The sequence below is a fragment of the Schistocerca piceifrons genome, chromosome 11, assembly GCF_021461385.2.
Source record: "Schistocerca piceifrons isolate TAMUIC-IGC-003096 chromosome 11, iqSchPice1.1, whole genome shotgun sequence".
In the NCBI taxonomy this organism is placed as follows: Eukaryota; Metazoa; Arthropoda; class Insecta; order Orthoptera; family Acrididae; genus Schistocerca; species Schistocerca piceifrons.
The window spans coordinates 55,593,007-55,616,788 of NC_060148.1; the positions used below are offsets into that span (position 1 = coordinate 55,593,007).

General features: G+C 37.6%; 1 long non-coding RNA gene across 1 annotated transcript in view; it reads left to right on the top strand.

The window, feature by feature from the left end:
- The window catches only part of LOC124720516, a 34,915-nt gene extending 11,574 nt beyond the window's left edge, over positions 1–23,341 (top strand). Inside the window, exons 2-4 of the long non-coding RNA XR_007006184.1 lie at positions 1,585–1,837; positions 4,495–4,996; positions 23,026–23,341. This is a non-coding gene — a long non-coding RNA (uncharacterized LOC124720516). The remainder of the gene's footprint in view (positions 1–1,584; positions 1,838–4,494; positions 4,997–23,025) is intronic.
- Positions 23,342–23,782: the final 441 nt, after the last annotated feature.

The following is a 23,782-nucleotide window of genomic DNA, read 5'->3' on the forward strand; positions in this document are numbered from 1 at the left end:
CACAATTCATAAAAGTTCCTATTTGCCATCATCTTTTTTCACATGTAGGAAAAAAATTCAGAACGTAGAGTTGGCCATATTGACAAACATCCCAAACAGTCTTGCCAGTCGGATTTTCGTAGTACATTGAAATGCTGCCACATTCAAAGATGAACAATACAGCATTTGTATTTACTTCGTTGGATAATGTATGAAAATGCAATGGTCGAAACTCAGGGCGGAGAAAAAAGGTCGTCTTCCACCTTTTTTTAAATTTATTTACTGACGCAGAGGTTTTGGCTCTAGTATTTATCTTTCTGCCAGCAAAGCGCTACATATATTCGACGGCAGAAGTTAGTTGTGGCGGCACCTACCAACATTTTTCAGAACTTCCGCTTACTTTGCACTCGATTCTAAGCCGCAGGCGGTTTTTTGGATTACAAAAACCGGAAAAAAGTGCGGCTTAGATTCGAGTAAATACGTTAAATGAGGAAGATCATGCTGTAGGTGTGACATCTCCAGTTACTTCCCCTGCCCTTGTACATTACATTTAGATGCTTGGGATGATTGCAAAGGTCAAAATTATGTATGCCATTGTTACTGTACCTTCAACATTTAGGTGAGACACGACAGCAGCCTCTAGTTCAGATGTGTGCTGCGAGTACACTTCTACGCCAGCAATATAGGAATAGCCATTTTATGTATTTTGTATTTATACAAATACACACATCAGGCTTTTGTCCATCTTCATTTGGCATAATATGTATTTAAATTTTCAGTTGACATATTATTAAAAACAACAACTGCATCTCGTATGCAGGTGCTGCCTTTCTGTTCTGCTTGCTGTTGCTCCCATTGTCCACATTTACAAGTGTGGCACGGCAAATACTGTCCTGCTTTGTGCAATACAACAAAGAAACAGTGCTTATACCACACTCATAAATGCAGAAAATGGGAGTGGTGGGATAGGAAGGCAGCTGCAGCATCCAAATTGCAGTTGATACTTTGAGTGATTTAAATATACATTACATAAATTGAAGATGAATGAAAGGTCTAAATAAAATAGTGTCTGGTTGCTGTATTTCTGAAAGCAATGCTATCACCAGCCAAGGATATTAAGAACCGGTGAAATAGATAAATAAATAATAATTAGTATTTTAATTGTAAAGCTCACCTATTTTCCATATACGACCCCAGTATAATTAGTAATAACCGTCACATCGTAGAAACTGGATTGTATACACTCGAGGAAAGCAAAATTTGATGTACAATTAGTTTTCAGTGAATTCAGAAAATGTGCTTTTTGTAGAACACCCACTACTATTACTATGTAAAATGTAAATACAAAATCCACTAGTCGATACTAAGTAATTTGTGAATTGAATCTGTGTCATATTTTCCGCCGTGCTTTATTCTGAAATTTATCAAGATTTGTTCGTGGTCAAACAACAAATACCTGACCGTTCGAGTAACTTAAAGATAGATTTTTGTGTTACATATACTAGTACCTTACAAGCTTAATTACATATTTTGCACTTACCTTTTCTTGCAGGAAACTGCATCAGTTTTCTTTGTTTTCTACTATGTTCACGAACTTGTTTACAGCTTTGACCAGCCGCAAAGTATCTCGGGCAAATAGTTTTGGGACCTGGACCGCTTAGCGCTCATTTCAGACGAGCTGTTTCTGTAGACGGTGACTAGATAAAATTAATGACATGCACAAAAATACACAGCATGGATGGGAACCAGGGAATAAAATGCTGTCATATGGTGCACCTCCTATTACTACCATAGTTGGTGTTCCTCAGTTAGCTATCTGGGATTTATCCGCTGATTGTGCAGCTGACCCTAAGTGCAGGTACGTTTGAGTGAAACAGTCTGCCTTGGTATTATGCTTTTGTAACGCTTTATTTGAAACATGAGCTCTTTTTAAGTACATGGTTTTCAGTGTATTGTTTTATGCAGATTACAGGTTAATTTACAACTTAGCTGTTAGCCTCTATTGTTAGTTTTTTTATTGACATGAAGTGATAGTGCTGGGGACTTGCTAGTGTGTCTGGTAAGGCTTAATTAATTATTGATGGACCTAGCATTATTCAAACTGGGTGTTCTTCGCAAAGTTTACACATGTATTAAATAGTCGAGAAGTGAAACAACAGGAAAAGAGTTCTAGAATGAAATTTTCACTCTACAGCGGAGTGGGTGCTGATATGAAACTTCCTGGCAGATTAAAACTGTGTGCCGGACCGAGACTCGAACTCGGGACCTTTGCCTTTCGCGGGCAAGTGCTCGCAGGAGAGCTTCTGTAAAGTTTGGAAGATAGGAGACAAGGTACTGGCAGAAGTAAAGCCGTGAGGAGGGGCTGTGAGTCGTGCTTGGGTAGCTCAGTTGGTAGACCACTTGCTCGTGAAAGGCAAAGGTCCCGAGTTCGAGTCTCGGTACGTCACACAGTTTTAATCTGCCAGGAAGTTTCAGGAAAAGAGTTATCCAAAAGTTTCAAAATTTTGATGTTTATTTGCTAATTTAGTATCTACATTGGCATGACAACACCGCTATACTATACTTTCAGTGTAAGTGCTTCACTGGCCATAGGTGGCTCCATAACAGCCAGGGAACGGAACCCTGTGAGGGATAAGAAAACTCGACATGGGAATTGGTCTACAGGAAGCAGAAATACATGAAATGTTTTCACAGTTGCGAATATGAAAATCAGTCAGCTATATAAGGGAATGACAACAATGAAAATTTATGCCAGACTGGGACTCAAACCCACTTTCTCCACTTTACGCAAGCTGTTGCCTTAAGCAGTTTGGCTAACCACGCACGACTCACAGGCAGACCCAAACTTCCATATGTCATCATTCCTTCGTCACAACCCTTAAGCTGTGGTTTCCTAGCTGCGGGAGTTTCCCACGGTGTGCTGCGTAAAATGCATGCGAGACCCCACTGCCTACTCACACAGTGCAAATGTACGGGACAGTTTTCCTAGGGTGGGGACAACGCAGTGCCCCAGTAGGCTCCACCTGCAAGAAACACTATGCTTTAGGAGGAGCCCATCCCACATGTTGCAACGATTTACTTGGCCGGAGGAGTGGGTGTTGTCAAACTGGGGAGCAGCGAGATGACAGCTGCACTGTTTGTTTCACATGCACAGGTAACAACAGACAATTTTTAAGAGAACTGTTATAGAAACAATCACCAAAAATGTCGGCTGACCGCTTCTCTGCCTCAGAGGATAAGCAACTTATTGAACTGGATTCTAAAAAGCAAATTTTTGGAATCTGGCCAACACCGAGTGGAAAAATCAAATGAAAAAGGATTTAATTTGGGCAAAAATCGGAAGAAAAATGAGTAAATCGAGTAAGTAGAAATGTCTTTTATTACATCCGTGTATAACATTTATAAATATGTTTGTACTAATTTTTTAACCATAGTTGTCATGAGTTGGATGTTGTTATTGTGATCAATACTGTGAACATCAATTAAAATTTGGTCCATTGAAGTAATCAGTGGTTCCGCTTCTCACAGTGAATCCCTCAGCTTTGACATAACCGCCCATTCCTGCCAAGCGTATCATGTTTTCCTTGGGCAGTTCATTAATTTCTGATAGATCTGCGTTATAAGGCTGTGGGGACTGGTATTCCTCTTGTGCAAGCAGCAGCAAACTGAAATGACTTTGTCTACAGATTCAACTTTAATATTTATAGAAGTAAAGAAAACTCTGAATGTGGAACATGATACCAAAAGCTTTCTCGGAAACTTCGTGCTTTGCTTAACTGGTAATTAAAGTTTCTTTTACGTGCATCTTCTAGCATTTGTTGTTTGCAGTAAGGTTTCATCTTATTTTCGTCTAATCTGAAAAGGTCTCGTTGCAAAGTATGACGTGAGGCAACAGCAGGTTTGATTGTGGCAATACCTGTGGCAGTGGGAAAATTGATTCATTTTTTAATAGTCTCCCAATTTTGGATTTATCGAATATTCCAGCGTCTCCCTCTTTTCCGTAAGAACCTACGTCAGCTACGTTCGCATCCACTATGGCAAGGAGAACTATTGAAAAGTAGTCCTTGTGGTTATAATATTGACTTCCTGTTTGGTTAAGGGCTACAGTCCTAATGTGTTTACCATCAAGTGCAGCAACAGCATTAGGTAATTTTCAACAAGTCCAGAATTCTTCTGCCTTCCTCCCCCTAGTCTGGAGGTGGTAAAAATTTAGGTAACAGTGCTTGTTCAAGAGCCTCGAGAACATGGAGCAGAAATGGTCTTATTTCAGACGCTGAAATGCGATGAGAGAATTGTTGAGAATGGAAAGATTCCCCAGTTACAAGGTATCTGAAAAAATTATGGGAGTAAATTACTTCGGATGAAAAGTAAGCACATAAATTTGAAACTGACACAAAATTCAGTATGTAAAACATTTCTGAAATTGAATAACAATGCTAATGTTATAAATGGAATGTGTTTAGACATAGTTTAACTGTTTGCTCTTTTCAAGATTTTTAACGGTTGTTATTTCAGGTGAGCAGTGCAAAAGGTGATGGAGAAACATCTGAGATCATTTTAGGAGATACGGAAACTAGAAAGGTCTGCGACAAGTGGATCAGTAGCCACGAAGAAAAGAGCTGTGTACCGGGACAGGCTTCAATTCCTTAATAGCATGGAGGTTGAAAGGAAAATGTTTTCCTAACAGTGTGCTACAGGAACTCGTTAAGGAAAGACTTGAAGATCGACAGACTTCTTCCAAATTTATCGACTGAGGACGAAACTGGTTTGTTCCTCAAATCCATGGCAGCAACAGTAAAAAAATTTAGACCCAACCTTATTTGCAAAGCCAAAAAACAGATTTGAAATACTGTGATGGACATATAAACCATAAATCAGAGAGATCAAGGATATGGCAACAACTCCACATTTTGGAACGCAAACAGCAGCCATCCTGCTTCCATCCAAAGTGCTGACAGTGAGCAAGGACCTAGGAACTATGACAATACTGTTACTGCTGCAAACTTTGATACCTATAGTAAGTGAAACATGCTTTCGACATTAGTATTATTTTCTTCAAACTACAGAGCCAATATTTTTGTCCAATTCTCAGTCCCATTTGCTGCCGTCAGAAACAGTATAAACCACACGTATATATGTAATAGAAGTTCTGCAAATTAGCATTTATTCTACTGGAACAATTGCAAGGCAGTGCAAAGCGTATTGTAACAATCGATTGTACTGAAATAGTGGCACAGCCGGAGATATAACAGTCATTACTACATTCCGTAGCCTAACAACTTACATTAAAATTTCTTATGATTGAGAAACTTATCTTAATGTAACTGTGAGTTTTTCTGCTGATGTAATCAGTTTTGCCACTCCATTACAGGAATTACTTCTCAGTTTGTCTTCAGTTAGCGAAAGAAGGTAATGAAACTGGTTGGGTGTGAATCTTAAAAATGCCGTAAACTTCTCCACATCGTCAAGCAAATATTTTGTAACTAAAATTTTATACACTCCTTCTTCATGATGCAAGAACTTTTGTCTTACTGCTTTCTGAGTACTTTTTCCGATAACATACTGTCCTCCTCTTCCCTATCTTCCATGTACTTTCAGAGTGCCAAAATTAACAGTGTTTTAGCTCGAGCACTGCGCTGCATGTTTGGACTTCACTTCTCCGCTGCTGCTGTCGTGCTGCACTGCCCCGGGCCTAGCAGAAAGCTCCTTGCAGTGCGCAGGAAATAGCGTCATGCCAGTGAACTGCACAAAACTGCTCTCATCTAGAGGAAACTATAGCACCCACCGACTTCCAACAAACTGTAAAAATTATTTCAAATCTTTACGAAACTACTTCTCGTTTTCAGCCTACCCCCCCCCCCCCCCCCCCCCCCCACACACACACACACACACACACACACACACATATTTCGGATGTTGGTTTGGTAAAAATTCCGTGTCAGACGCTACATTTTACTTCACTATTACTGACTCTATTGGCCAGAACTTTTGCAGATGTTATTGACATATATTACTGAAGGTAATTATAAAGTTATGTTGTTGTACGACACTTAGTTTAGGAGATATGGCATAGTAAATATTGAGAAGTGTGAAAAATCAACTTTTCTAAAAATCGTAAATAGTAATCTATTTCAATAGCACAAAATTTTCATTGAGTTAAAAAAAAAACGTATGAGGAGGTAGTTCTCATATCACTCTACCAGGTAGTTGCCAAATTAAAAAAAATCGTTTTTTTAGGTTCTGGCATACACCACTCTACACCTAGGAAAACATTTCACATAGCATGCTGCGACGAATTCCCGCAGCTAGGAAAATGTAGCTTTACTCATACAAACATTATGTATTTCCCATACAGGGGGGGACATTTTTATTGAAAATTCCTGGCTGGTATTGGCAGATAAATACAATATCGCAATGCCTGTGTCGTTAAGAAGAACGATGCCCCAGAAGGATGGGCAATGCAATGGCTACAGCTGTTATAAAATACATGGAATGTATTCACAGTTGTGAATACAAATAACTATCTGCTGGGAATGACGTGCACACATTTCGGAAGGAACATAACATTAGTCTTTGTAACAACACAAGCACTTTAAAATCCTACTTATCTGCCAACACCAGGCAGCAACTTTCAATTAAAATGTCCTTCCTTGTACAGGAATTACGTAATGTGTGTATGAGTAATGTTGGGATGCAGGGACAATGAATTACGGAAGTTTGGTTTTGGCGGTAAGTTGTGACACAGTCAAAGCGGTTAAGGCGACCACTTACGTAAAGCGGGAAATCCCGGTTTGAGTTCCGGTCCGGCACAAAATTTCACATTCCCATCTACAGCTGATGGTTGTTCATATTTGCAACTGCGAATACATTTTGTGCCTTTCATAATGGCTGCAGTTGCTGCAGTGCTTGTTCCTTCGGATGTGACTGCACGTCTGAAGGAACAGTGCATCGTTCTTACCAATGTAGGCACTACGATACCACAGGAAACAGAAAGTCCGAACTCTCATAAAGATGTACTTAGGGATAACGTGGCACATGGCTGGCACAAAGCAAGGTCTCTGATTACTGCCAACCACAGGTAAAACACCTTCGTCAGTGGGTCTGCCCATACTATGCACTTTGTGTGCCCTGCCTGACAGGTTATCGCACTCTTCCGTGGTGCAACCCAGGCTAGCTCATCTGCCTCCATCGCAGTGTCCACTGGTGGGGACACTAAAGCTACAGAAAATATAAACAGTATTGGTAAGGGTGTCTGTGCATAGAATCTTTTTACCGTAAAAGTCACCTCTTTTTCTAACATTAAAAACATTTTTCTCCTTTGAAAGAGCTGACAGAGCCGCTGTTATAACCATGATTTATTGAGAATCGTGTCATCGCCATCAGATATGTGGTCTCTTTCACAGAATAGGTAGGAAAAATGTTCATGTCCCCATGGAACCTATGTAACCTGGCCTAAAAATAAAGCAGACAATAAAATAATGCAAAATTTACTACCACTATGTAGTGAGCGTGATGAGTATAGGTTAACTGCCAATGTTAACGGGCACAAGCAACATCTCACCAACGTTTTCAATATCACAACGTTCTTCCAGAGAAACCTTGAAATTGATAATCCAGTTCATTGAGAAGCTTTGTTACTTTCTCTGTTTGAAATGCACTGTGATATATTTTGAGGTTTTATTCCTTTCTGACGAGTGTGAATCCACCTTAAGAGATATCATCATTTTGACTTAGTGGTACTACTAGTCTTTCCCCATCACTATTACCACCATTCGATGGATACGACAAGAAACAATGGAAGGATGATTTATTGAGAATATCTTGAGACTCAAGTTAAGTGGTTTGTTTTATTCAGTTACGGGTTTTACAACTAAGAAAACTCATGTCACATTTTTTTCTTTTAGGTATATTAAGGTTATTAAAGTACAAGCCAGTTAATTTATTTGTGGAGGAGAAATGCAAAGCATCAGTTACAAAATACTGAGTGGTTACATTTAATTTGTTGTTGTTACACTCACAACTACTATATATGTGAGCAGTTCCTGTCATTTGAAAACATCTTAGGAATGACAAAAACAAAATAACGTAGTGTATGTTAACAGAAGCATGACATTTCTTATCAATCACTCTTCACAGACTTCATTATAGCTGGCCGGCTGGAGTGGCCGAGCGGTTCTAGGCGCTACAGTCTGGAACCACGCGACCGCTATGGTCGCAGGTTCGAATCCTGCCTCGGGCATGGATGTGTGTGATGTCCTTAGGTTAGTTAGGTTTAAGTAGTTATAAGTTCTACGGGACTGATGACCTCAGAAGTTAAGTCCCATAGTGCTCAGAGCCATTTGAACCATGATAATTATAGGTTTAATCATCCTGTTGTGAGGATAAAAAAATTATGATGCACTGAATGGGCATTCAAGGTTTATATCATATAATATGTGTCCAAGCCTTACCGCTATTTGCATTTAAATTAAATGCTAGTGGAAAAAAAAATTATTTATTAATTCATAACATACCGTATTTACTCGAATCTAAGCCGCACCTGAAAAATGAGACTCGAAATTCAAGGTGAGAGAAAAGTTTTAGGCCGCACCTCCAAATCAAAACAAAGTTGGCCCATTATAATATGAGACATAATTTAGGTCGAATGAATGACGATACAGCTACAGTAGTTTGGTTCGAGTCATAAGCTTAGCACTTAAGCTTTACCAGGTAGCCATTGCTATGCATCAAGTCCTCCGTCCGTATTTATACGGGTACCCTTCCTTTTTCACGTGCTTCCTCTGCTTTGAATTGATTGCTTATTTTTCTTTGATCTGATAAGTGCCGTTCTCTTTGTTATAGGTGTTTACATCACTCTAAGCTGAAAATGCATTAATGTATTGTGCGTGCATTGTTTGTCGCTTTCTGATAATTAGTGTTTACGGCCTGTCGCCGCTCGCCGCATGTGCGCTCTACCGCCGCTTCCAGTTAAAAAAAAGAGAGAGAGAGGAATCGTCTCATTAGCGAAACAATGGCAAGAGACTGCTATTTGTTGTTACTTACACTACTGCTTTCTTTGATAATGATCAACAAGAACCAAATAATAGACTGCATATGATAGATGTTCTGAACGAGAGTTTAACGAAAATTTTTCTCCGTTTGAAAATATTTGCACACGCCTCTTTTAGTACACTACATTCTGCACCGAAATTAGAGTCATCTTAGATTTAAGGCACAAGAATAATACGAATATAAACATGGGATGATATGTGTATTCTTCCGCGTTTGCTGTTGTCTCACTCTAGTTTCGTAGTTTATTAGGCAGACAGGATTTAAATGAGATAGCTGCAAACACGAAATAATACATGACAAAATGTTTATATTCGTATTATTCTTATGGTGAAGAGAATACTGCATGTTATTCACAATTCATATAAGTTCCTATTAGCAACCATCTCCTTTCACAGGTAGGAAAAAATTCAGGAAAGAGTTTCCCATATTGACAAACATCTCTGACAGTCTTGCCAGTCGGATTTTTGTAGTATATTGAAATGCTGCTACATTCGAAGATGAATAATACGAAATTTGTATTTCCTTCATTGGATAATGTACGAATATACAGTGTTCGAAACTCGGGGCGGAGAAAAAAAGCTCGTCTTCCACTTTTTTTTTGTAACTGACGCAGAGGTTTTGGCACCAGTATTTATCTTTGTCCCTGCAAAACATGCCTGTGTAGCGCTACATATATTCGACGGTAGAAGTTAGTTGTGTGGCGGCACCTACTAACATTTTTCAGAACTTCCGCTTACTTTGCACTCGATTCTAAGCCGCAGGTGGTTTTTTGGATTACAAAAACCGGAAAAAAAGTGCGGCTTAGATTCGAGTAAATAATGTATGTTTACTATTCCTAGTAGCTTATTTCATTCCTAAAATGAGATAGTAGATTTTGATCTAATGAGGACCAATCATACACTAAAAGTTGTTTATTCAGCTAATAACATTAATATCTGTTCATTAATGTACTTAATGTTTCAAAATGGGAGCCAGAAGAGAAATTTCTACAGGCTCAATAAATTTGATTCTTTATTTTTGTAGCCATTATGACCATGTTGTTTTTGTTGTTGTTTTCTTCAGCCTGAAGACTGGTTTGCTGCAGCTTCCATGCTGTTCTATCCTGTGCAAGCCTTTTCAGCTCAACTACAGAAACTTACATCCTTCTGAGTCTGCTTATTGTATTCACCTCTTGGTCTCCCTCTACGATTTTTGCCCTCCATCTTTCCCTCCCATACTAAATTGGTAATCCCTTGATATCTCAGAATGTATGCTATCAACCGATCCCTTCTTCTAGTCAAGTTGACCACAAATTTCTTGTCTCCCCAGTGGTGTTCAGTGCCACCTAATTAGTTATGTAATCCACCCATCTTAATCTAAAGCATTCTTCTGTAGCACCACATTTCAAAAGCTTCTGTTATCTTCTTGTGTGAATTGTTTACCATCCATGTTTTACTTCCATGCAAGGCAACATTTCAGACAAGTACCTTCAGAAAAAGACTTCCTTACACTTAAATTTATATTTCTCTTCTTCTGAAATGTTTTTCCTGCCATTTCCAAGTGTACATTATGTATCTGCTCTTTTTTGGCCTTCATTAGTTATTTTACTGCCCTCATTCCTAATCCTCTCAGCATAATGTAATTGTATTCAACGACATTCCTCTACCTTTGTTTTGCTTTTGTTAATGTTCATTCTACATCCTTCTTTCAAGACACTGTCCATGCCATTCAATTGCTCTTCCAAGTCCTGTCTGTGTGACATAACTACAATGTCATTGGCAAACCTCAAAATTTTTATTTCTTCTCTTCAAACTATAATTCCTTCTCTGAATATTTATTTGGTTTTATTTATTGTTTGCTCAATTTACATATTGAATAACATCAGGGATAGGCTACAACCCTGTCTCATTCCCTTCTCAACCACTGCTTCCTTTTCTTGCCACTCAACTCGTAACTGCTGTCTGGTTTCTGTGCAAGTTTTATAATCTTTCACTCCCTTTATTTTACCCCTGCTAGCTTCAGAATTTCAAAGAAAGTATCCAAATCAACACTGTCAAAAGTTTTCTCTAAGTCTACAAAAGCAATAAACTTAGGTTTGCCTTTCCTTAACTTAAGTTCTAAGATACAGTGTAGGGTCAGTATTGCCTCATATGTTCCTACATTTCTCCAGAATCCGTACTGATCTTCCCCATGGTCAACATCCAACAGCTTTTCCATTGTTCTGTAAACAATTCATGTTGGTATTTCACAACCATGACTGACTAAATAAATAGTTTGATAATATTCACACCTGCCAGAATCTGCTTTCTGTGGAATTGGAATTATTATATTCTACTTGAAGTCTAAGGGTATTTTGCCTGTCGCATTTATCTTGCACATCAGATGGAAGAGTTTTGTCATGGCTGTCTTCCCCAGTGCTGTCAGTATTTCTTGCAGAATGTCAACTACACCTGCAACATTGTTTTGACTTATGTCTTTCAGTGCTCTGTCAGATTATTCTTGCAGTATCATCTCCCATCTTATCTTCATCTACACTCTCTTCCATTTCTATAATATGGCCCACAAGTTTATCTCCCTTGTATAGAACCTCTATAATACTCCTTCCACCTTTTAGCTCTCCCTTCTTTTCTTACGACTAGTTTTCCATCTGAGTTCTTGATATTCATATAGCTAAAGGCTTCTTTAATTTTCCTATTGGCAGTATCTATATTCATGTATGCTTCCAAATCCTTACATTTGTCTTCTAGCCATTCCCGCTCAGCCATTTTGCGCTTCTAGTCAGCCTCATTCTTTATACTTTGTATTCTCTTTTGCCTACCTCGTTTGCTACATTTTTATATTTTCTCTTTTGTCAATTAAATACAATATCTCCGGTGTTATCCAAGGATTTTTACTAGACTTTGTCATTTTGCCTATTTAATCCTCACCTGCCTTCACTATTTTCTCTCAGAGGTACTCATTCATGTTCTATTGTATTCCTTTTCCCTCTTCTAATCAATCATTGCCTAATGCTCCCAGTAAAACTCTCAACATCTGGTTCTTTCAACCTATCCAGGTCCCATCTCCTTCATTTCCTACTTTTTGCAAATTCTTCAGTTTTAATCTAAAGTTCTTAACCGATAAATTATGATCAGAGTTCGTATCTGCTCCTGGAAATGTCTTACAGTTTGAAATCTGGTTCTGAAATCTCTGTCTTACCATTATATAATCAATTTGAAACCTTCCTTATCACCGGGTCTCTTCCATATATACAGCCTTCTTTCATGGGTCTTAAACCAAGTGTTAGTGATTATTAAGTTAAGCTCTGTGCAAAATTCTGCCTGGCAGCTTTCTCTTTCATTCCTGTTCCCCAGTCCATATACACCTACTGTTCTTCCTTCTCTTGTTTCTCCTGCTATCAAATTCCAGTTCCCCATCAGCATTAAATGTTTGTGTCTGGTAACTGTGTGAACCATTTCCTTTATCTCATCATACAGTTCTTCAATCTCGTCATTGTCTTTGGAGATAGTTGGCATGTAAGCTTCTCCTATTGTGGTTAGTGTGGACATCATGTCCACCTGGACTACAATAGTGTTTTCACTATGCTGTTCGTAGTAGCTTCCATGCATTTTTCTTATTCACTGTTAAACCTAATCCTACATTACTCGTATTTAATTTTGTATTTATAGTCCTATATTCACCAGTCTGGAGATGGTTCCTCCTGCTGCCAAACTTCTCTACACAAGCATAGTTTAGAGTTATTGCAAATTATATGTTTGGTTAAATTATAAATTGTAAATCACAGCAGACTTAATTTTAACTTTTTCCACAAATTGTCCCACTATTTGTTCAGCTATGTAATATGATACATGCTTCCAAAATTCTTGAACAATCACAGAAAATATTTTATTTGGAATGTTGCCTCTACTTTTGTGGGTTAGCTCTGTCTTCACCAAAAAGTACTGCAAAATGTTTGAGAGCAAATATGCAACTTTTATTATCGTATATCAGAGAACAACATACCAAAGCTACTAAACACAAGAAATTATCCTCAATTTAGTCACTCACAAAGTGTTTCCAAATTTTCATATTAGTTTTCTTTTACATTACAAAACTGAAATCTAAAAGTTAAAACCTAACTAAACTACAATGCAATGTGTATAACACATGATGAAACAAGGAGTTATAGTTAAGTGTAGCCACAAAACTAATAATAACCGAATCTTCAGTTTCTTCATTTTGCACTTGAAGACTTTCAAAATAGTCATGATGCATAAGTGGTATGTATGCAAGAGTCTTATTTCATTCAGTTGTATTTATTCATAGGATGTAGTCCATCATATATTTTTACCTCTGTTAACGTGTTGAAAATTTTTTCACTCCCCCTGTTCTAAAATGTTTGCTTTTTCTTGAGGATTGCACATCATCATCATCATCATCATCATCAGTTTTTTGGCATACAGTTTAAGGTATTTATCATTTTTGAAGTTGACATCTTGACTGTCATCACAGTTTTTCATTGTTGTGTTCAGCTTTATTCCAGAAGCGTGCTTGACTGTTTTCCTTCACACTTTAGTGGATAACTACACAGTTCTTCAACAGTGTGTCCAAGCAATTACTTCGTCTTTGCATTTTCTATAAGCCCTGCCTTCATTTCTTCTTTGCTTGTTTATTGCCCTCTTAGTAATATTTCTTTTTCTTTTCCTGGTGTGTTGTGGTCTATACAGTGTAGGGTGTGGTGATCTACTTTTTCTTCTCTTTCAGTAGATATATACTGTGCTTGTGCTTAAAAATAAACATAGGCAAATAGTTGTAAAGAAGTAAAACAGAAAAGAAAAAGATGATAACCCACAGTTTTGAATGTTAGGATCAAAACAATGCTAACTCTCCATCATATGTATAACACCTTATTCTTTTGTTAAGGTGAAGTGAAAAAAGTGACTGTGTCTACCTTAAAAGCATTAATTAATGTATATTACATTAAAGGTATATAGTCTTAATGTTAATAAAGCTTCCAAAATTTTAATAAATGTTAAACCTAAACCATATGAGGTTAGATTGCTGGCAATATATGCCAGGTCACACACATGTTATTTGCAGTAATGGATTTATTCCCTGGCATTTTATCAGGTTCTCCAGTACTGTCTTCAGTAAATGGATCACAGTCGTCATTAATGTCCTTGCCGAACAGCTGCCTTTTTACTCAATTACACTATGGCATGGGATTGTTTTATCCAAAGATAAGAGTTCAACTAGAATAGGACAAAATAATACATGTAGCTGTCAATGCTTTCTAATGGAATAAATGGAACTATGTATTGTCAACACGCAGTGCAGTTGAAACCAAGACATATAGTGTGATCAGACTAATTTTAATTCGGTTAGCACTCTCTTCTTCCGATCCTTTCAGTTCTTTGTAGTCAAGATATTAAATTTGATTCGTGGGCCAAAACTTAGTATACAAGAGGGCATTTTTCTTAAATCAGTGCATATCCAGAATTACTTTCCTAAGTGATCCCATTTCTAAAACCTAGCAGTAACCTTACATGTGGATCACGGATCACTCATCAAAGACAAACCCCATTTCTAAAACCTAGCAGTAACCTTACATGTGGATCACGGATCACTCATCAAAGACAAACCCCATTTCTAAAACCTAGCAGTTAACTTACATGTGGATCACGGATCACTCATCAAAGACAAACCCCATTTCTAAAACCTAGCAGTAACCTTACATGTGGATCATGGATCACTCATCAAAGACAAACACATTTGTGGAGTTTGGAGCCTTTGGTATCTGCATATATCAAATTTGCTTCTTACACAATTGCATTGCTTTGTTCTTTCTGTGTGTATCATTATGCATATGTCACTATTTGGGACTTCATAGAACACCTGATCTACTTAATACCCAATTGACATAGAACAGTCTGTTCACTGGTAGTGAAAGCATCACCCATCATAACCTGAGATCTTAATTTAGATGATAATGTTGATGCAGCAGGAGTCATCATCTGCACAGCCTCAGAATTTAATTTTAAGAAGTACTAATTGGCAGACCTTTTTTGGAGCACACACACTCTCTAGTTCTGCAGAAGTCACTAGCAGTTGGAAAACTGTGGGCTGCTAGCCCTTTTGTTTATCTCACTGTCTCATGAAGTTGCTTATTACACACAGTAATTCCAGTTACAGTGGTATACACAGTATTGTTTTTGTGTGTGTTTTGCTTATGAGATCTGAAATTCGGAATCTAAGAAAATTAAGCAGAGGCACACCTTCAGAATCAAACTTGAAGTGCACTTAGCCTCATTTTATTGCAACAGAACATAATGTTCAGGGAAAGTGTAAGCTGTAGGAAAATATGAAAAAGGCTGAAATAGCAATAATATATACACTGAGGTGATCAAAGCCGTGGGATACCCCCTACTGATGTGCCAAACCTTCTTCTGGCTGGTGTGGTGCATCAGCTTGACATGACACAGACTGAACAAGTCGTGGGAAGTCCCCTACAGCCATCCATAGTTGCGAAAGTGTTGCTGGTGCAGGATTTTGTGCACAAACTGAGCTCTGGATTATGTCCCATAATGGCCATATCATTCACTCGAATTGTTAAGAATGTTCTTCAAACCAGTTGCGAACAGTTGTGGCCCAGTGACATGGTACTTTGATACCCACAAAAATTCCATCATTGTTTGGAACATGAAGTCCACGGTATCCAAGTAGCTGAATGTAATCATTTCAAGTCAATGATTGTTTCAGATGGACCAGAGGACACAGTCCATTCCATGTAAATACAGCCTACACTATTATGGAGTCACCACCAGCTTTCACAGTGTCTTGTTGACAATTTGTGTCCACGGCTTCATACAGTCAACACTACACTCAAACCCTACCGTCAGCTCTTACCAGCTGAAATTGAGACTCGCATGAGCAGGCTACAGCTTCCCAGTGATGTAGGGTCCGACCAATATCGTCACATGTCCATGAGAGGCACTGCAAACATTGTTGTGCTGTTAGCAAAGGCACTCGTGTTGGTTGTCTGCAGCCATAGCCTATTAATGCCATATTTCACCACACTGTAATAATGGATACATTAGTGGTAAATTCTGCATTGATTCTGGCAGTTATTTCGCACAGTGTTTGTCTGTTAGCACTGGCAACTGTGCCCAAATGCTGTTGCCCTTGATTGTTAAGTGGAAGCCATGGGCCACTCCATTGTACGTGGTCAGAGGTAATGCCTGAAATTTGGTATTTTTGGCACACTCTTGACACTGTGGACCAAAGAATATTGAAGACCCTAACGATTTCTGTAACGGAATGTCCCATGCATCTAGCTTCAACTACCATTCCAAATTCAAAGTCTGCTAATTCCCATCATGTGGCCACAATCACGTCAGGAACCTCTTCATATGAATTGCCTGAGTAAAAATGACAGCAAGAAGAAGCCACTGGCTCCAAAAGCATGCATATGTAATACCTATGTTATTTGTATTCTCCTGCCACCGCTTGGTGAGTAGATTTTCTATGTATACAGTCACATTATAACAATAAAATAAAATATATCCTGTGATTCATGAACACTTAAACTTTTCATATATGTGACTGAAAAAATAAATAATTAAATAAATCTGGGCTCTGGTGATCACTAAATGACAATGAATGAATGAATGAATGAATAATGCTCTATTTATATTAACTTGCATAAATTAAGATACCTTTTAATGTAGAGCAATGAATTATTGTACTTGATATCCACATGTTATTTTGACATGCTGTCCCATTTTTGACCAAACCTATGTTTCCATTTCACATCTTTACTGTCTGACCCAGTTTGACTGGCACATTAGATCTGTAGCCCATGATAGTAATGACTTGTTATTCTCCCGAGCACAAAATTTGCTGACCCCGTTTTCCATACAGGCTGAGAGGAGAACGGGAAGAAATGATTGTTCATGGCTGGGAGTTGAGAGGGTCAAGCATGGCAAAATTGTTGAAACATATTAGTTTAGTTTTAATCCTGAAGTGTCTTCCACACTCCTGAAATAGCTTTCAATTGATTCATGTAAACACGAACTTTTATTACATAACCATGCAAAGGGATGCGTTCTGAGAGGAGATATCATTCACACTGAAACAATTTGCAGTTATTTTACAGAAGTATTCCTAAGTCTATTGTTGAATAATGTCCTGATTGACGAGTCCTAATGTTACCTACTCCGAGGCTCTGCGTAAGCAGCCAATGTGGTATTGGAAACTCCATGCTGTGATGTAAAGGCTTTGACTGGTGAAATTCATCTGCCACATACTTCTAAAGGAGAACCTCATACAAATAACACAGCACAAACAAATATTTGCACTGACACTCAATACTGTATGTGGAAATAAGCACCCATGTATTATTTAAAAGACATAACTTTTAAAATAAAATTAACTACCAACAAGTTTAATCATTTATGTACAACTAGGGTACACAAAACTTCACACGTTATACTCACAAAAGGAAAAACCCTGAATTTAATTCTACCAAAATTCTACCCTCACACCTGTATAAATGAATAGGTGTGTTACTATTTTCTAGCTAATCCAACTCAAACATTAAATATTACATCAAGAACATTTTTTCATTCATATATGATATCTGAATATAATTCATACTTGCTTTTATTTTCATTATTTAATCATTTTTGTATTTAAAACATTCATAACATTATAATCTTATGATTCTTAAAAGCTAGTATTAGGCTTTACATCAGGTAAGTATATACATATTCCCCTGTGTTATTCATCATAATTATTACTTTTTAATTTTCTTGTAAAGTCAGATTACTGTATCAACTAAAACAGCTGTTCTAATTAAATCAGTTTTGTTAATATCACAATATATAATCATCATTGTCATTACTTTTTCTTCATTGTCCAGGTTGTACGTAAAGTATAAAAACAATGGAAATTCGTGTATGGAATAATACATAAAATAAAGGAAAAGAGCCCCTCACCTTATAGCTGGGTGATGTGCGGTGCATAAAAACACACAATGAAAAACAGTAGTCGCACTTTCTCTGGCACAAGTACACACTTTCGACCACACAAACACCCAAAAAAGCTCACCCGCAGCTGTGGCTAGGCTCTGCCTGAGTGATTGCACCTCAGACATTACATTGCTCTCCCATTGGTAACATGAGCTGCCTGGACCAAAGAATATGCCACCACAACATCTGCAATTGAACTTTTCAATTTATTTTTTGCAGCATTGTTACTTCAACTAATTGCCACTGAAACAATTCACACAGATAAGCAGTGTATGGCTAAATGTGCTGTTACTTCACCCAGCCCATATAAAAGATTGAAACCTGTCACAATAGCTGAGGTAAGGAGTTTTATGGGATGCCTGCCGAACACGGAACTCAACAAAAGACTACAATGCTTTCATACTGGAGCACAAGACCATCTCGGGCATTTCTGTGGTTTGGCAAAATGAGTTCTGCTCTCCGATGTAGACGTCTCATGAAATACTTTGATCTTGTTGATCCAGAGAAATGTCGAGCACGAGGTCATCCTGACTATGAGCCGTGAATCAGATACCAGCCATTGGCTGATAATGCCAGTGACATATTCAGGCATCATTACATGCCACATAAACAGCTTAGTATTGATGAATGTCTAGTTGGTACGAAATGTCACCCTTCCGTATTACAATATTTGCCAAGCACACACAACCAGTGCCTGGGGAATCAACTTCTGGATGCTTTGTGACACACTCATTGTCTTGAGTTTTATACTCACAAAGATGCCAAAAGTCAATAAGATAAGAATGAAATTGTAAAACATGTGTAAGGATACTATGTTGTTCTGTCTGGGTAATTATTTGAACAAACATTATCACATATTTGTACACAACTTTTCATAATGTCTGTACCACTTGTAAAAAGTTTATTCAAAGTAGATACCAATGTTACTGGCACTGCAAAGAAAAACAGGAAATTTTTATCACAACAATTAAAAAAAAAGTTGCAGTTAGGGAAAAGATTTACTATAGGTGAGGTCCAATACCAGCTTGTGCATACTGAGAGAGAAACTCTCAGTGAACCTCTGTCCACTTACTGCTGTTGGTGATATTAATGTCAAGTAGCAAGGAAGCCAAGACTAATACGACACGTGTGGAATACACACACATGACACGATGCTGTGTGCCTGTTTGGATAAGAGGAGAACTCTCCATTACCAGAAGGAAGTATCATTCAGCATTATGAATGGCGTTTAACCCGTACATGTTATACAAATAACACAATAAAGGATGAAAAAATGATTCCAAATATCTATGGCCGAGTGGTTCTAGGCACTACAGTCTGGAACCGTGTGACCGCTGTGGTCGCAGGTTCGAATCCTGCCTCGGGCGTGGATGTGTGTGATGTCCTTAGGTCAGTTAGGTTTAAGTAGTTCTAAGTTCTAGGGGACTGATGACCTTAGAAGTTAAGTCCCATAGTACTCAGAGCCATTTGAACCAAACATCTATTTACTGTAAATGATAATCCTACTGGTTCCCCAGATTTGAGAAAACTTCCAGACAACAAAGTGAAGCTTCCTGCATGTGTACTAGTAAAGGTGAAAAAGAATGAAGGTGCAACTTTGGCTTACATGGTGGATGCTTTCCGTAAACACAAATGTTATGTGATACAGAACTGGATAAAATAAGCAGACTGTAATGTACTACCAATTATTATAATCATTACTTCTATAAATAACATTAAAATTTCATTTTTCTTATGTCACTTGACTCAGAAATTTGATGGTAAGTGGTATTTTTTCATATTTTTAAGTTGAATACAACAATATGGCAATTTCAGTGGAACACTTTTGAATGAATGTGTGCTGCATTAAAATTTACAGCTTGCAGCATTCCACTTGAGTTAGATGTGAATTAGCTAACGAAAATTTAATTTGGCTTTTCTTAACCTCTTACTTCTGTTCAGCTGTCATATGGGATGTTGCGAGAAGACTTTGTCTCATCTTTGCCTGCTGCTTACTGAAAGGCAATACAACACTGCAATATCTACCTTTCTTGAAAAACTATGCAGAGACTTTGTGTATGCATAATGTGTGTATTGTCCACAAACATATAAAGTGTCTTTTAGGTAACAGTAAATATCAGATCAAATTGCCAAACACGCAACCTCTACAAGTAAGTTTATACAAGGAAAGATGGGATCAAAATGTCATTTCATTAACAGTTTATTTGTTTGAGTTCAGTCAAAACCATTGTAAGTGTTATATATATTCTCTGAGGATACCATGCTTTTCCAGTGTAGGACAGCAATGATTGGAGCCCATATATTCACTTGCAGAGTTACTTGATCACCATCCAATCTGAAAGACATGCATGGTCCTTTGTCACAGTTATCAACATGCAAACAAAATAACAAATTTTCTCAATAGTTGAGCTCTCTTGTAGACTATCTTGCTTCAGGGTTTTCATTCGCTAGTATCATTTGTCATTAAGAATATGTAGGGACACACCTGTCCTCTGGAGCGCTATGTAACACTGTACAACTCTGTACATCTGAACATGTACAAGCAGACAAACCCACCAGCTTCTCAAAATTTTTAGCTTGATAATGTGAGAAACAGTTAAATCTTATTTATCTAGTGGTGAGTACTACTTACAAATGTAGCTAATATGAGCACTCTTTCTTAAGTTGACAACACTTTTGGTGTACGAATACTGTCATTTGTGTCACTCTCATTAGTTTCCAAGAGCAGCAGCTATGTGAAGAACAAAAGTACCTGAGCTTAATTGTTTGAGAACCCCAGTAATATGCCTCTTCCAGTTCAGCTTTTCACCAATATGTACACCCAAAAATTTGGAGCAGTCTGCCATATTTAGTGGCTCCTGTTCATGTGCTTCATCAGTTGTTGGGATGACTGTTACACAGAACTGAATAAAGAGAATTTTCTCAAAATTAAGGGAGAGTCAATTTTCACAGAATCCCTTAACAGTTCTTTGAAAAATATCATTATAATCTCTTCTGTTGCTTTCTCTCTAATAGAATGTAATTGAATAGATGATAAAGTCTCACCAAGTGGCAGCAGGAGAATACACGTATAAAAAAAAGGTTTTATGTATGCAAGCTTTTGGAGCCAGTGGTTACTTCTTCTGGTAGGAGGATTTCCTTCACCCCTCTTTCTCCCCCCAATGCCCTTATGACAGCAGAAGCAGCCACTGGCTCCGAAAGCTTGCATATGTAAAAGCTTATTTTATGTGTTTTCTCCTGCCGCTGCTTGGTGGAAAGATTTTTCATCTATCCAGTTAAATTATATTGTCAAAAATTGATTATTTCTCTCTAGTAGGATTTATTGTAACACTGCTTGTTGAATGTTAAGTGGAAGAGCATTCACACATATAAGAAACAGGAGTGGACCCAAAAATTGAACCCTGCAGGATCACCTTTGTGGCTTCTCCCCACAGAAATTTCTGTTTTTCTAACACTGGCTGTATCATTGCATCCTTCAGTTAAAACTTCCGGCTGCATTCTGTTTGTTACCGTAAGTACGATTCAAATCAGCTGTGTTAAAGCCGTCAATTCCATAAAACTTAAATTTTTATAAGAATGTAGCATGATCTACACAATCAAGTGCCTTGGAAATATCACAGAATATACCAACAGGCAATATTTTATTACTTAATACATTTAATATTTGGTGGGTGAATTTGTAAATAGCATTCTCTGTTAAGTATTCCTTCTGGATTCTAAATTGTGATATGCCAGGTAAATTGTTTTGTATTAAATACAAGTGCATTATATTTTGACTAAAGTTCAGTCTTGATCACACCATTTATGTTTCAATGACGTAGGTAACCGGTTTCGGTTATTTTTACATAACCATCATCAGACCCATGGCTCCCTTAGGATGGTAGGCGGAGCTCTCTTCAGCTGCTACGAAGTCAACTGACTTCATAGCAGCTGAGGAGAGCTCCGCCTACCATCCTAAGGGAGCCATGGGTCTGATGATGGTTATGTAAAAATAACCGAAACCGGTTACCTACGTCATTGAAACATAAATGGTGTGATCAAGACTGAACTTTAGTCAAAATATGATAATCTATTGATCACTGTATTCCAAAAATGTTTATCAAAATTTTACAAGTGCATTACTTTTTCAAATATTTTGGGAAAAGATGTCAATAGGGAAATTGAACAATAATTGTTTAAGTCTGTCTTGTCACATTTCTTATAACACAGATGAACAATTGCATATTTTAACCTGTGTGGCAAATTTTTTTACCAGTGAGGCATCGTATATGTTACTAAGGACAGTATTTATTAATTTTGAATGGCTTTTCTGAAGGCAGCTTGAAATTCCTTGAACAACATATGAGCCTTTGTTTTTTAGAATTTTTAAGTTCTATTAATTTCCATGAATGATGTTGGTGCTACTTCTAGGTGCTTAAAGTTAAATGGAATGACCTTTTTAGTATAATCTCTTACTGCTTCAGCTGAACCATTTAGTCTTATTTTTGGTGTTAAATTTTGAATGTGATTGTTGAAAGTACTCTCAACTTGTGAATTATCAGTGGAAGAAATCACTTTCTTTTGAAACTTTGAGGGTTAATTTATGCCAAGTCTCATTATTAAATGAATATATTGTACACATGCAGTTAGACTGCTTAATGCCTTGCAGATGCACCTACAAAATGACCGTCAGTAAGTGCTAGAATCACTGTCTCCAGCTGCCCACGTACAATGTGAATGGAGTACCTGATCAGATTAGCTGATTATATGCTTCACCATTCTTAATATTTGCTCAAATTCAGGAGCTTTTACTCCTAGGTACTTAATTTGAGATTGATTTGCGCCTCATTGGCAATGAAGTGGTGTACTCTACATACAAAATTCATGTTACTAATCAGCAAGTACTTAATTCTTTTCTAATTTGACGTGTAGTGATGTTATTCTACTTACTTTTGTTCTTTCCCTTAATACCAGGCTCTATCAAAATATATTCGATAATTCATTCAATATACCTTTGATTTATTTTCAGAAACACATCGCAAATCCAGTACCACACCAGAACGACTACAGTATTGCACAATCAAACATTCTCTGCCACCACCCTCTATTTTCTGGGATGGTTACTAAGGGTAGGCCATGGCCAGTAGCCTAGTTCATTATATTATATTTTACCATTTGTGCCAAATTTCTGCGTCTGGTTACATAAACGTTATGGAACTGTCAGTAGTAGTATCATAGATACACTTTAAGAAAATGAAATGAGTTGCACTCCGCTGTGAAAACCCACTGTCATAAAAGGTTTTTTTTGAAGTGGATGACAATTGTATGTTGTGTGTTGGAGTAATTGTTGTAACAAATGTGATTTTTTTAATATGACATGTTAAAAACAACTACAGTAAAATAAAATTGTTTATTGCAAAAGGAGTTATGTTTCTTACATATGTTACATTGTCCCATTTTATGTGTGTGTTGTTCAGAATCCCTGCTCCCATCCCCACTTACCTGGTTTACACTTCAGGAGCAAAGGTTGTGAGAACTGCAAGTCTTCTGATGCAATAAATCCATCATTTTAGGATGATCTGGGCAATAACTTACTTATTTCTGCAAGCATGTTTAGGAAAAATAACTTCTTTATGGAGACTCTGCTTCTGTGTATTTCACAAGATAATATTAATGCAACACCTCTGTGACTGAAATGGAAATGTCCAGTTGGCGGCACTGACTTGTGATTGTGTAACTTGAGCTTTAGCTATTGTAAATGTAAATGATGTGATTGAGAGATGGTT